Here is a 12,487-nt window from a genome sequence, read left to right on the forward strand (position 1 = left end):
AGGGGATGACATGCCTGATCGCGGGAGTCCCGCAGCTGGGGACGCCCACGATCATGCACGCGGCACCCCGTTAGTAATCAGACCCCGGAGCGTGTTCGCTCCGGGTCTGATTAAGGTCGACCGCAGGGTCGGCGGTGTGTGACGTCACGCCCCTGCCCCCGTGTGACATCACGCTCCGCCCCTCAATGCAAGCCTACGGGAGGGGGCGTGATAGCTATCACGCCCCCTCCCGTAGGCTTGCATTGAGGGGCAGAGCGTGATGTTACACGGGGGCGGGGGTGTGACATCACACGCCGCCGGCCCTGCGGTCAACAGTAATCAGACCCAGAGCGAACACGCTTCGGGGTCTGATTACTAACGGGGTGCCGCGTGCATGATCGTGGGCGTCCCCAGCTGCGGGACTCCCGCGATCAGGCATCTCATCCCCTATCCTTTGGATAGGGGATAAGATGTGTAAGCACCGGAGTACCCCTTTAACCTTCAGGACGCAGGGCGTATGCATACACCCTGCAACCCGAGTCCTTAAGGACGTAGGGTGTATGGATACACCTATCAACAGGCATCCCATGCATATGCCAAGGGGGGTCTTGAGACCCCCCTCCATGCCAGCGATCACCGGAAATCGACGGTCAATTCAGACCGACGATTTTCGGCGGATCCGGGTCATACCGGAAAATTAGGTGGATTGGGGGTTTCCAAGACACCCCCGGTCCCCCTGAAGGGATAGGAGTTAGGTGGCAGGGGTGCCACCCCTCCTATCCCTGCTATTGGTCGTCAAGAAGCGACGACCAATAGCAGATCGGGGGCGGGGCGGTTAAAGTTTGGTTCCCGCGTCCTGCCACCGACGGTACTCCGGGCAGAACAGGGAACCTGTAGCGTGACCGGCGGCGGCAGCGTACCTGATCGTCTGCAGCGGGCGGCGATGACGTGTGGCTCCCTCGTGGCTCCCTGGTGAAGACTACAGAAGCTGGTGATACAGTGCTCTCTAAACTGTTGGCCCCCCCAGATGTTGCAAAACTACAACTCCCAGCATGCCCAGACAGCCGTTTGGGCATGCTGGGATTTGTAGTTTTGCAAGATTTAGAGGGCTGCAGTTTGGAGATGACTTTGCAGTGATTTATAAACTGTAGTCCTCCAGATCTTGCAAAACTACAAGACCCAGTATGCCCACGCAGCAGTTTGCTGTCTGGACATGCTGTGATTTGTAGTTTTGCAACATCTGGAGGGCCACAGTTTGGAGATCACTGTGCAGTGGTCTCTGAACTGTAGCGCTCCAGATGTTGCAAAACTGCAAATCCCAGCATGCCCAAAAAGCAAACAGCTGTCTCGCCATGCTGGGAGTTGTAGTTGCGTACCTCCAGCTGTAGCGTAACTACATCTCCCAGCATGCACTTCGGTGATCAGTACATGCTGGGAGTTGTAGTTTTGCAACAGCTGGAGGCACCCTTGTTGGAAAATACTGAGTTAGGTAACAGAACCTAACAGAAGGTTTTCCAACCAGTGTGCCTCCAGCTGTTGCAAAAAAAAATTGCAACAACTGGAGGTTTGCCCCCCCCCCCCCCCCCCCATGTGAATGTACAGGGTACATTCACAAAGGCAGGTTTACAGTAAGTTTCCTGCTTCAAGTTTGACCCGGGGCATTTTCTGCCGCAGCGCAAACTCCTAGTGGTAAACTCACTGTAAACCTGCGCCAGTGTGAATGTACCCTAAAAACACTATACTATACCACACTACCACATAATAAAGGGTAAAACACTACATATACACCCCCTTACACTGTCCCTCCCCCCAATAAAAATAAAAAAACATCGTATGGCAGTGTTTCCAAAACGAAGCCTCCAGCTGTTGCAAAACAACAACTCCCAGCATTTCTGGACAGCCACTGACTGTCCAGGCATGCTGGGAGTTTAGCAACAGCTGGAGGCATCCTGTTTGGGAATCACTGGCGTAGAATACCCCTATGTCCACCCCTATGCAATCCCTATTTTAGTCCTCAAATGCGCATGGCGCCCTCTCACTTCGGAACCCTGTCGTATTTCAAGGAAACAGTTTAGGGCCACATATGGGGTATTTCTGTACTCGGGAGAAATTGAACTACAAATTTTGGGGGGCTTTTTCTCCTTTTACCCCTTATGAAAAGGAAAAGTTGGGGTCTACATCAGCCGGTTAGTGTAAAAAAAGAAAACATTTTTTACACTAACATGCTGGTGTTGCCCCATACTTTATATTTTCACAATAGGTAAAAAGAGAAAAAGACCCCCAAAAATTGTAACGCAATTTCTCCCGAGTACGGAAATATTCCATATGTTGGCATAAAATGCTCTGTGGACGCACAACAAGGCTCAGGATTCTGTGGAGGGTGTAGTTTCCAAAATAGGGTCATATGTGGTCATAGAAAATTAGTAACGTGCCACTTACAATATTTTGGGTGGAAACACTAAGGATTAGCCCCACTAAATGGCAATGGGGTTTATACTTGTGTGAACCTGCTGTTGCTCCCACAGTACATCCACTATAAATATCTGTGGGTCGGATTTTTGCCATGAAAATACATATCGGATTGAAAAAATAACATGTGAACAAGGCCTAACAGTCCAGAATAAAGTTGTTTTAATCGGCTGCCATTATAATGCTGCAGTCAGCCTTCTTATTTCCACCCTGGATGTCATTGCTTGTGCAGGTATAGAGAGCAAACATTAAGGCTGGGTTCAAATCACGTTTTTGCCATACTGTTTTCAATCAATTTTTCTAAAGAAAACCGTATGGCAAAAAAAAATAAAAAATACGGATGGAACTGTTTGGGAAAAAGTAAACAGTATGCGTTTTTAAACCATATACTGTTTTTAAAAGATAAAAAAAAACATAAGTTTTTGAAAATTGTGTCCATTTTTAATGGGAGGGGACTTTAGGATGCAAAAGTGGTCAACCACGGTTTTGACTACGGTTTAAAAACTGTACTGCAACCGCATACGTTTTTTTTAACATGGACGTCAATGGGTTTTTACTTTGCACTTGCGCATTTGCCTCCTAAAGTCCCCACCCAACACCCCTCCCATTAAAAATGGACAACAGTTTCAAAAACGTATGGGTTATTTTTTTTTATAAAAACGGACGGAACCATATGCACTTTTAAAAACAGTATGCGGTTTAAAGACGCATACGGTTTACATTTTCCCATACAGTTCCATCCGTTTTTTTGTTTTTTTTTTGCCATACGGTTTTGTTTTCAATCCGTTTTTCTAAAGAAAACTGTATGGCAAAAAAACGGATGGAACAGTATGGAAAAAAGAAAACCGTATGCGTTTTTTAACAGTATACTGTCTTTAAAAGTGCATACAGTTCTGTCAGTTTTTATAGAAAAAAAACCCATGCATTTTTGAAAATTTTGTCCATTTTTAATAGGAGGGGTCTTGGGTGGGGACTGTAGGATTCAAATGCACATGTGCAAAGTAAAAACGTATACGTTTTCCCCATATGGAACCGTATACATGTGCGTTTCCCATTGACGTCCATGTTTAAAAACCGTACTACAACCGCATATGTTTTTTTTAACGTGGACGTCAATGGGAAACGCACATGTATACGGTTCCATATGGGGAAAAACGTATACGTTTTTACTTTGCACATGCGCACTTGAATCCTAAAGTCCCCACCCAAGACCCCTCCCATTAAAAATGGACAAAATTTTCAAAAACGTATGTTTTTTTTTCTATAAAAACTGACAAAACTGTATGCACTTTGAAAAACAGTATACTGTTTAAAAACGCATACAGTTTACTTTTTTCCATACTGTTCCATGCGTTTTTTTGCCATACGGTTTTCTTTAGAAAAACGGATTGAAAACAGTATGGCAAAAACGTGATGTGAACCCAGCCTAAGGCAGTGTTTCCCAACCAGAGTGCCTCCAGTTTCTGCATAACTACAACTCCCAGCATGCCCGGACAGCCTTTGGCTGTCCGGGCATGTTGAGAGTTGTAGTTTTGCCACAGCTGGAGACACCCTGGTTGGAAAACACTGCACTAAGGCCTCATTCACATATGCATTCAGCATTTTCGTTGTTCTGCTCTGCTATAAGTGGAGAACAATCAAAATGAAGGTGGTGCTAGATCTATTAAATGTGTAGAACTGAATAAAAAGAAGCAATATACTGGAGTGACCATTTAGTATTTTAGTAAACGTCAGTACATGAAGGGAAACTCTAGGGGACATTATGACATATCATAACTTTTTTTTTTGGTCCCTATGCGCCCCTTAAAGTGAAGTGACATTTTAGCAGTTTTTCTATACATTTGTCCATGTGTAAGGCTGCATGCACAACAAGTTTTTGCAATACAGTTCCCGTATCAGATTTTTGATGAAAAACGGATTCCTCAAAACCTGACTAAACTGTATCAAAACTTGTGTACAAATTTCAACCTGTAAACGGTTAGAAAAATGATGTCCGGTTGCATCAGTTTTTTAAGAAAAAAAGTATAAGTTTTTAACTTTTCATTCCATTTTGAATTAAGTTTCACTTATTTGAGTGAAATTCCAAGAAAAAAAAACTGTGCAAAGTCAAAAACCATATGGTGAAAACAGGATGGAACCGTGTGCACATACGGTTCCCATTGACTCCCATGTTAAAAAAAAAAAAAAAAAAAAACTTATACGGTTTAATACAGTTTTTCACCAGGACCAAAAAACGTGGTAGGCTGGGTTCACATCAAATGTTTGCCATACTGGTTTCAATCAGTTTTTCTAAAAAAAAAAAAGTGGCAAAAAAAAAAAAAAAAACAGATGGAAATGTATGGATAAAAGTAAACAGTATGCGTTTTTAAACCGTGTACTGTTTTTAAAAGTGCATACAGTTCAGTCCGTATTTATAAAAAAATAACCCATACGTTTTTGAAAATGTTGTCCATTTTTAATGGGAGGGGCAATGTGCATGTGCAAAGGAAAAACCGTATACGATTTCCTGTATGGAACCGTATACATGTACATTTCCCATTGACTTCCCTGTTAAAAAAAAAAAATGTATGTGGTTGCAGTACGGTTTTTAAACCAGAGTAAAAACCGTGTTTGACCACTTTTGCATCCCCACCCAACACCCCTCCCATTAAAAATTGACAACATTTTCAAAACGTGTTTTTTTTTGTTTTATAAAAACGGACAGAAAATTATGCCCTTTTAAAAGCAGGATACGGTTTAAAAACTCATACTGTTTACTTTTTCCCATACAGTTCCATCTGTATTTTTTGCCATACGGTTTTTGGAAAAACTGATTGAAAACAGTATGGCAAAAACGTGATGTGAACCCAGCCTAAACCGGATGATGCGTTTGACACAATGTTAAGTCAATGCATTCGGTTTTCCACCCGGTTCCGTACGGTTTTTAACTTGAAACCGTATACGGGAACTGTATAACAAAAACGTGGTGTGCATGCACCCTGAGGCTAAGTTTCACTTTTTTTCTGTCAGTTTTCGGAAAACTGCCACTGTAGTTTTTAAACTAAAGCTAGAAGTGTATTCAAAAGGAATAGGACATATAAAGGAAGGACTTACACTTCTCCTCCCTTATGGATCCACTTCTGTCTTTGGCTCAAAAACTGCAGTGGCATTATTCCAAAAACTGCCAGAAAAAAAACCAAGTGGAAACTGAGCCTTATAGACACCTGCACAGCAAAGTGTGAATGCTCAGGAGGAATTAGTGAACAAGTGCTGCGGATCCTACATTCTGAGGATTGTGCCAGTAAGTAAAAACATGTGTGCCATAACTTCCTATAGTGGGAAAACTCTTTTCTTATAATGAGAATATGGATGGTGATGCAGTTAGTGATGGTTACAATTTTCATATATACTTTTGCCACCAGAGGGCGCATCATACAGTTCTTACAGCAGAGCCGCAGGGTAAAGCACCAAAGTGATGCAGAGTGACAAAGCAACAATTGACTGAACACAGCTGCTTTTATTAAGATGTTCTACATCAGCTGAATTATGGCTTATAAGAAATAGTTCAGTAGATGCTTTAAAACCTCATAATGTATATCTCAGCTCCTGCACTTGAAAAAAAGAAGAGACAGCTTCATATCAGTTAGGGATTCATATTAACCTAGATTTTGCAGAAATGAGGAAGCACTATAAAGCATAACAAATCTGCATTGTTGTATTTCAGGCCACCTTGGAGTTCCATGGTCTGTATGCTGCCTTTTTCTAGTATATAGGGGGATATTTATCAAAGCTGTCTATGTCCCACATCAATATAGACCAAACTACAGAGGGTTAGGCTGGTATATTGTGCGCCTAATTTATCAAAAGTCGCAAGGCTCTTGATAAATTCTGTGCACAGACTTCGGGATCTATGCTTTAGACTGTATTTAAACCTGCTGCAACATGGTCTGACATTTCGGCGTACTTTCAGCCGAAGCAACTTGTCGCTGAAAAGTCGCTTTTGATGAATTCAGCACCAATGCATTTCCGTCTAAAATAGATTAGAATGCATCACGTTCTAAAAATCCTCTAGAGCAAAAGTCGCAGAAAAGTCGCACATATTTAGACTGCAACTTTCTGTGCGACAAATTTAGACAGGAAAAATACTTTGATAAATATCCCTCATAGTCTCTTAACTCCATTGGGGGGGGAATTTATCAAGGGGTTTAGTCAGGTTTTCTTTACTATAATTGTCGCAACTGCGACTACGTGTGTTTTCGTGCGACAATTTGCGTGAAGAACAAGAAAAGCAAAAAAATTCTAACTTGCTTACGTAGTAAATTTTTCAAAATGGATTTGCTTTAGTCTGGTATTTATTAATTGAGACAGTCGCAGTTGCGCAATAAAATGTTGCAACGACCGTAAAAATTGACTATATTTACTCCAGCTCCAACATGGAGCAGGAAAAGCTACTGCCGCTCGGGCTCCGACATACTTTCTCCCCGCTGCCCTCACTTTGCTACAGGGACACTGCAGTGATTTACATCCCCCCCCCCCCCCCTCACCTGCCAGTGCCACACAACTCCCATCTGTCTGCTAACTGTTGCAAGACTACAAGTCCCAGCATGCCCTTACAGTGAGGACACGCTGGGAGTTGTAGTCTTGTAGCAGCGGGAGCTGAGCAGCTCGGGCGGGAGACAAGGGGGGGGATATATATCAGTGTCCCCATCATTATTAAGTGAGGGTAGCGGGGAGGCCGTATGAGGAGCTGCTGTCATTTCACATTTCCCGCTGGGTCCTGTGATTGGCCAGGACCAGCAGCCAATCACAGGACCCGACCGGAAAATTGACATAACATTAGGGGATATAGGAGTCTGTCGTCACTCGCAGAGCGCCCGGAGAGAAGGAGCGCTGCGCTGGATGGTAGACATGTGCAGAAGAAAAATTTTTGTTTCTCTTCGTTTCGTTTTGTTTTTTATAAATTTTTGGGTTCAGTAATATTTTCAGTTTTGATTTTCAAATACATTCGGTATTCGGGTGTCCAGGTTTCAATTTCTTTCGGATACATTCGGTATTCGGGTGTCCGGTGGGTTAATTTTTTCGGATACATTCAGTATTCAGGTGTCCGGGGCTCATTTTTTTCGGATACATTCGGTATTCGGGTGTCTGGGTTTGATTATTTTTGGATACATTCGTATTCGGGTGGGTTTTATTTTTCGTATACATTCAGTATTCGGGTACATTCGGGTAAATCTTTTTTAAGCAGGGGACCATTATCGGGAGTGTGTGCAGGAAAAGAGGGCAGCCGCAGAGATCGGAACATTGGAAGACAGGTAAGATAATATAATTTTATGTGATTTATATTAATACATAATGTAATGTTGAATGAATGAATGAATGAATATTGTATGAATGATTGATGTGTTTCATCGATGTGTTTGATTGTCGGGTGATTTATGTATAACATGATGTTATACATAAATCACCCGACAATCAAACGCATCGATCAAACTATTGCAAAACTACAACACCCACCCAGCATGCGGCTGTCTGGGCATGCTGGGAGTTGTAGTTTTGCAACAGCTGCAGGCACACTTTGGCTAACACATGCATTCGCGCAATGCTTTTTAATTCATTTTCAAATTCCGCTGGCTTTTGTCAGAAATGGGTTACCAGGTCAATGACATGCATAGTAATTGCCGCGGGAACATTTTTCATTCATAAAACCGCAGACTTAATTGGATAATTGCAGTGTAGAATGTTTGGTGTCCTAAGCGTTCTACACGTCAATTATCCAATTAAGCCTGCAGTTTTATGAATGAAAAATGTTCCCGCGGCAATTACTATGCATGTCATTGACCTGGTAACCCATTTCTGACAAAAGCCAGCGGAATTTGAAAATGAATTAAAAAGCATTGCGCGAATGCATGTGTTTGCCAAAGTGTTCCTCCAGCTGTTGCAAAGCTACAACTCCAAGCATGCCCAGACAGCCGCATGCTGGGTGGGTGTTGTAGTTTTGTAACAGCTGGAGGCCCCCTAGTAACAGTAAAACAATAACTAACAGTCAGAAACAGTGTAGCACAAGGAACAATAAAAAATTAGAAAGAATTCTTCACTTTTGTTTTTTTACCGCATGCATTCGGTAAATAATTAATGCATTTGTTTTCGGATAACGAATGCATTCGTTTTTTTACCGCATGCATTCGGAGAATAACGAATGCATTCGTTATGTTGCTATTCGTTTTATCGTTGCTATTCGGAAATATTCAAAAAAATGTTTTCGTGCATTCGGAACGGCCCGAATGCACGAAAACGGCAAAATTCGGTGTGTGTGTGTGTCTGTCTCTATCTGTGTGTACAGACAAGGAGAGCGCTCCTAGTGTGATACCGTAATGCAAAGATAATATAAACAGACAAGAAAACTTGCTCACCAAGTATAGTTGTACTGCGACCAAGTACAACTATGGTGAAGGCGTGAAGTGACCCTGCAACGGGCGAAGAACGGCAGCTGCTCCTGGACACACAGGCGAAGTAATTAAACGGATCCCTCCAAGGAACAAACCAGGATAGAGGCAGCGCACAGGACTTCAAAGGTAAAATGGTTTATTTACCCGGCATGCAACGCGTTTCGCTGGATAACCAGCTTCATCAGGCATCAGGCCTGATGAAGCTGGTTATCCAGCGAAACGCGTTGCATGCCGGGTAAATAAACCATTTTACCTTTGAAGTCCTGTGCGCTGCCTCTATCCTGGTTTGTTCCTTGGAGGGATTCGTTTAATTACTCTATCTGTGTGTGACTGTGTGTGTGTGACTATGTATGTGTGACTCTGTGTGTAACTCTATGTGTGTGTGTGTGTGTGTGTGTGTGACTGTGTGTGACTCTGTGTGTGTGACTGTTTGTGTGACTGTGTGTGACTCTGTCTGTGTGTGTGTCTGTGAGCGTGTTGTGTGTCTCTCTGACTGTGTGTGTGTGTTTGTGTGTGTCTCTCTCTGTGTGTCTCCCTTTGCAGGACTACAACTCCCAGCATGCCCTTACTGTAAGGACATGCTCGGAGTTGTAGTTGTGCAGTGCAGGCGAATGAAAAGCTTGTCCTCTGCCCCCAGCTGCAGGACTACAACTCCCAGCATGTCCGTAAGGGCATGCTGGGAGTTGTAGTCCTGCAGCTGGGGGCAGGGGACAAGCTTGTCACTTGCCCACACATCTCCTGCACCACACAACTACAACTCCCAGCATGTCCTTACTGTAAGGGCATGCTGGGAGTTGTAGTTGTGTGGGGCGGGAGATGTGCGAGCAGGTGATAATAAATGTACTAACCCATTTTTTGTGTTTTTTTTTTTCTCTTCTCATTTCAGATCCGTGTATCCTGTGGACTCCTTCGGATTCGGTGGACAACTTCGATGACCAGCGTCTTTCTTTGTTTGATTTTAATAAAATGGTTAACGAGTACTGTGGGGGAGTGTTTTTTGTAATAAATTATTTTTTAAACCTGTTGTGTTTTTTCCTTACTTTACTCGACAGGCTTAGTAGAGGAAGCTGTCTTATAGACGGAGTCTATTACTAAGCCGGGCTTAGCGTTAGCCACAAAAACAGCTAGTGCTAACCCCCAATTATTACCCCAGTACCCAATGCCACAGGGGTGTCGGGAAGAGCCGGTACCAACAGGCCCGGAGCGTCAAAAATGGCGCTCCTGGGCCTAGGCGGTAACAGGATGGCGTTATTTAGGCTGGGGAGGGCCAATAACAATGGTCCTTGCCCACCCTGGTAACGTCAGGCTGTTGCTGTTTGGTTGGTATTTGGTTGGCATAGGGGACCCTATGCATTTTTTTTTTTTTTTATTAATAATTAAATATTTTAAAAAAACGCATAGGGTCCCCCCTATTTTTATTCTCAGCCAAATACCAACCAAATAGTAACAGCCTGACGTTACCAGGGTGGGCGAGGACCATTGTTACTGGCCCTCCCCAGCCTAAATAACGCCAGCCTGTTACTGCCTAGGCCCAGGAGCGCCATTTTTGATGCTCCGGGCCTGTTGGTACCGGCTCTTCACGGCACCACTGTGGCCATGGGTACCGGGGTAATAATTGGGGGTTAGCGCTAGCTGCTTTTGTGGCTAATGCTAAGCCCGGCTTAGTAATGGACTTCATCTATAAGACAGCTTCCACTACTAATCCTGTCAAGTAAAGTTAGAAAAAAACACAACAGGTTTTAAAAAAAAAATTATTACAAATAAAAAACACTCCCCCACAAGCCCTCGTTAACCATTTAACACCATTTTTTTGTTTTCTGTTATTTTGAAAGTGTAAATGATGGAAATAAAATCTAACTTTTGTTGACATATTATAAGAATGTCTAATCTGTAATTTGATGCCTTTTGGAGATTGAGAATGAGCAGAGCTCTGTACATTGATGACAAGCTATGTGTACTGAGGACAAGCAAAGCTATGTGTACTGAGGACAAGCAGTGCTCTGTACCCTGAGAACAAGCAGGGCTCTGAGCAGTGAGGACAAGCAGGGCTCTGTGCAGTGAGGACAAGCAGGGCTCTGTACACTGAGGACAAGCAGGGCACTGTACACTGAGGACAAGAAGGGGTCTGTACACTGAGGACAAGCAGGGCTCTATACACTGAGGACATGCAGGTCTCTACACTGAGGACAAGCAGGGCTCTGTGCACTGAGGATAAGGCTTCTTTCACACTGCCCTTAGGACACGGCAGTGTGATGGACGTCAGTGGAGCCAGGGAGAAAGCGGGGGGGAAATTACTGCATGTGCCATCCTTTTTTTCCAGCTATAATATAACGGCGCCTGACAGACCCCATTATAGTTAATAGGATACATTGGGACTCATTATTGCCTGGTGTGCCCCGGCCTGATAACGGCCGTTAACGCCTTAAGGACCAAGGCCGTAAAGTTATGCCCTGACGTCCTGGTACTTAAGGACCCAGGGCTTATCTGTACGCCCGTGGGAATTCCGGTCCCTCGCAGGGCGGGGACAGGATAGGGATGCCTGCTGAAATCATTCAGCAGGCACCCCATACAAACCCCTAGGGGGGTCCTGAGATCAATTCAGATCGGCGATTTGTGGCGATTCTAGGTAAATTGGGTCCCGGTGACCAAGAAAAAAAGGGTGATAGGTGCCGTCTGAGACAGCACCTATCATCCTTTGGCAGCAGGAGTGAGGTGGTGCCACCTCACAATCGTCCTGATTCGTCAGCTGTTGCCGGCCGACAAATCAGGACTCCTGCTGTGGGGGTGTCCCTTACGGCACCTGCTCTGCCCCTACTCCAGAGGGCGAGAGCGGGTGCCATGGTGTCTGTACCTGAGTGGGGGGCCCCGATCCCCACCATCGGTGGTGGGATCGGATCCCAGTAGCGAAGACAGTGGCGACAGGCAGGAGGATAATCACGCAGCAGCAGGAGGTAAGGATGGCCTCCTGCTGTTGCTTAGCAACAACACCCAGCATGCACAAAAGGGCATGCTGGGAGTTGTTATGCAACAGCAGAAGGAACAACTATAACTCTCAGAATGCCCTTTGGTAGTTTGTGCATGTTGGGGGGTTGTATTTATGCAACAGCTAGAGGCACATTTTTTCTATGAAAAAGTGTGCCTCTAGCTGTTGCATAACTAAAAACCCCAGCATGCACAAACTACCAAAGGGCATGCTGGGAGTTGCAGTAGTGCCTCCAGCTGTTGCATAACTACATGTGCCAGCATGCCCTTTGGCTGTAAGGACATGCTGAAAGTTGCAGCTTTGCAACAGTTTGCCCATAGACATATTGTATATGTGAATCAATATATAATTTATTAGGTATGTCTATTTTCCTTTCAAGCAGAAAGCTTCAAACAAACAAACCTAACAGCAGTTTAAAGACGGGCACAACGGCAGTGTGAAAGTAGCCTAAGCAGGGCTCTGTGCACTGAGGCAATAGCTGCAGAGATAGCATTTTTTCACCCAAAAATATAGAAATATTTTAATCAATGTATATACTACAAATATACATATAATAGTTCTACATTATATCAAAAGTTTTTGTTAACAACAGGTACACTTTAACCCTACAGGACCCATGACGTACCGGAAC

The sequence above is a fragment of the Hyla sarda genome, chromosome 11 (genome assembly GCF_029499605.1).
Source record: "Hyla sarda isolate aHylSar1 chromosome 11, aHylSar1.hap1, whole genome shotgun sequence".
Lineage (NCBI taxonomy): Eukaryota > Metazoa > Chordata > Amphibia > Anura > Hylidae > Hyla > Hyla sarda.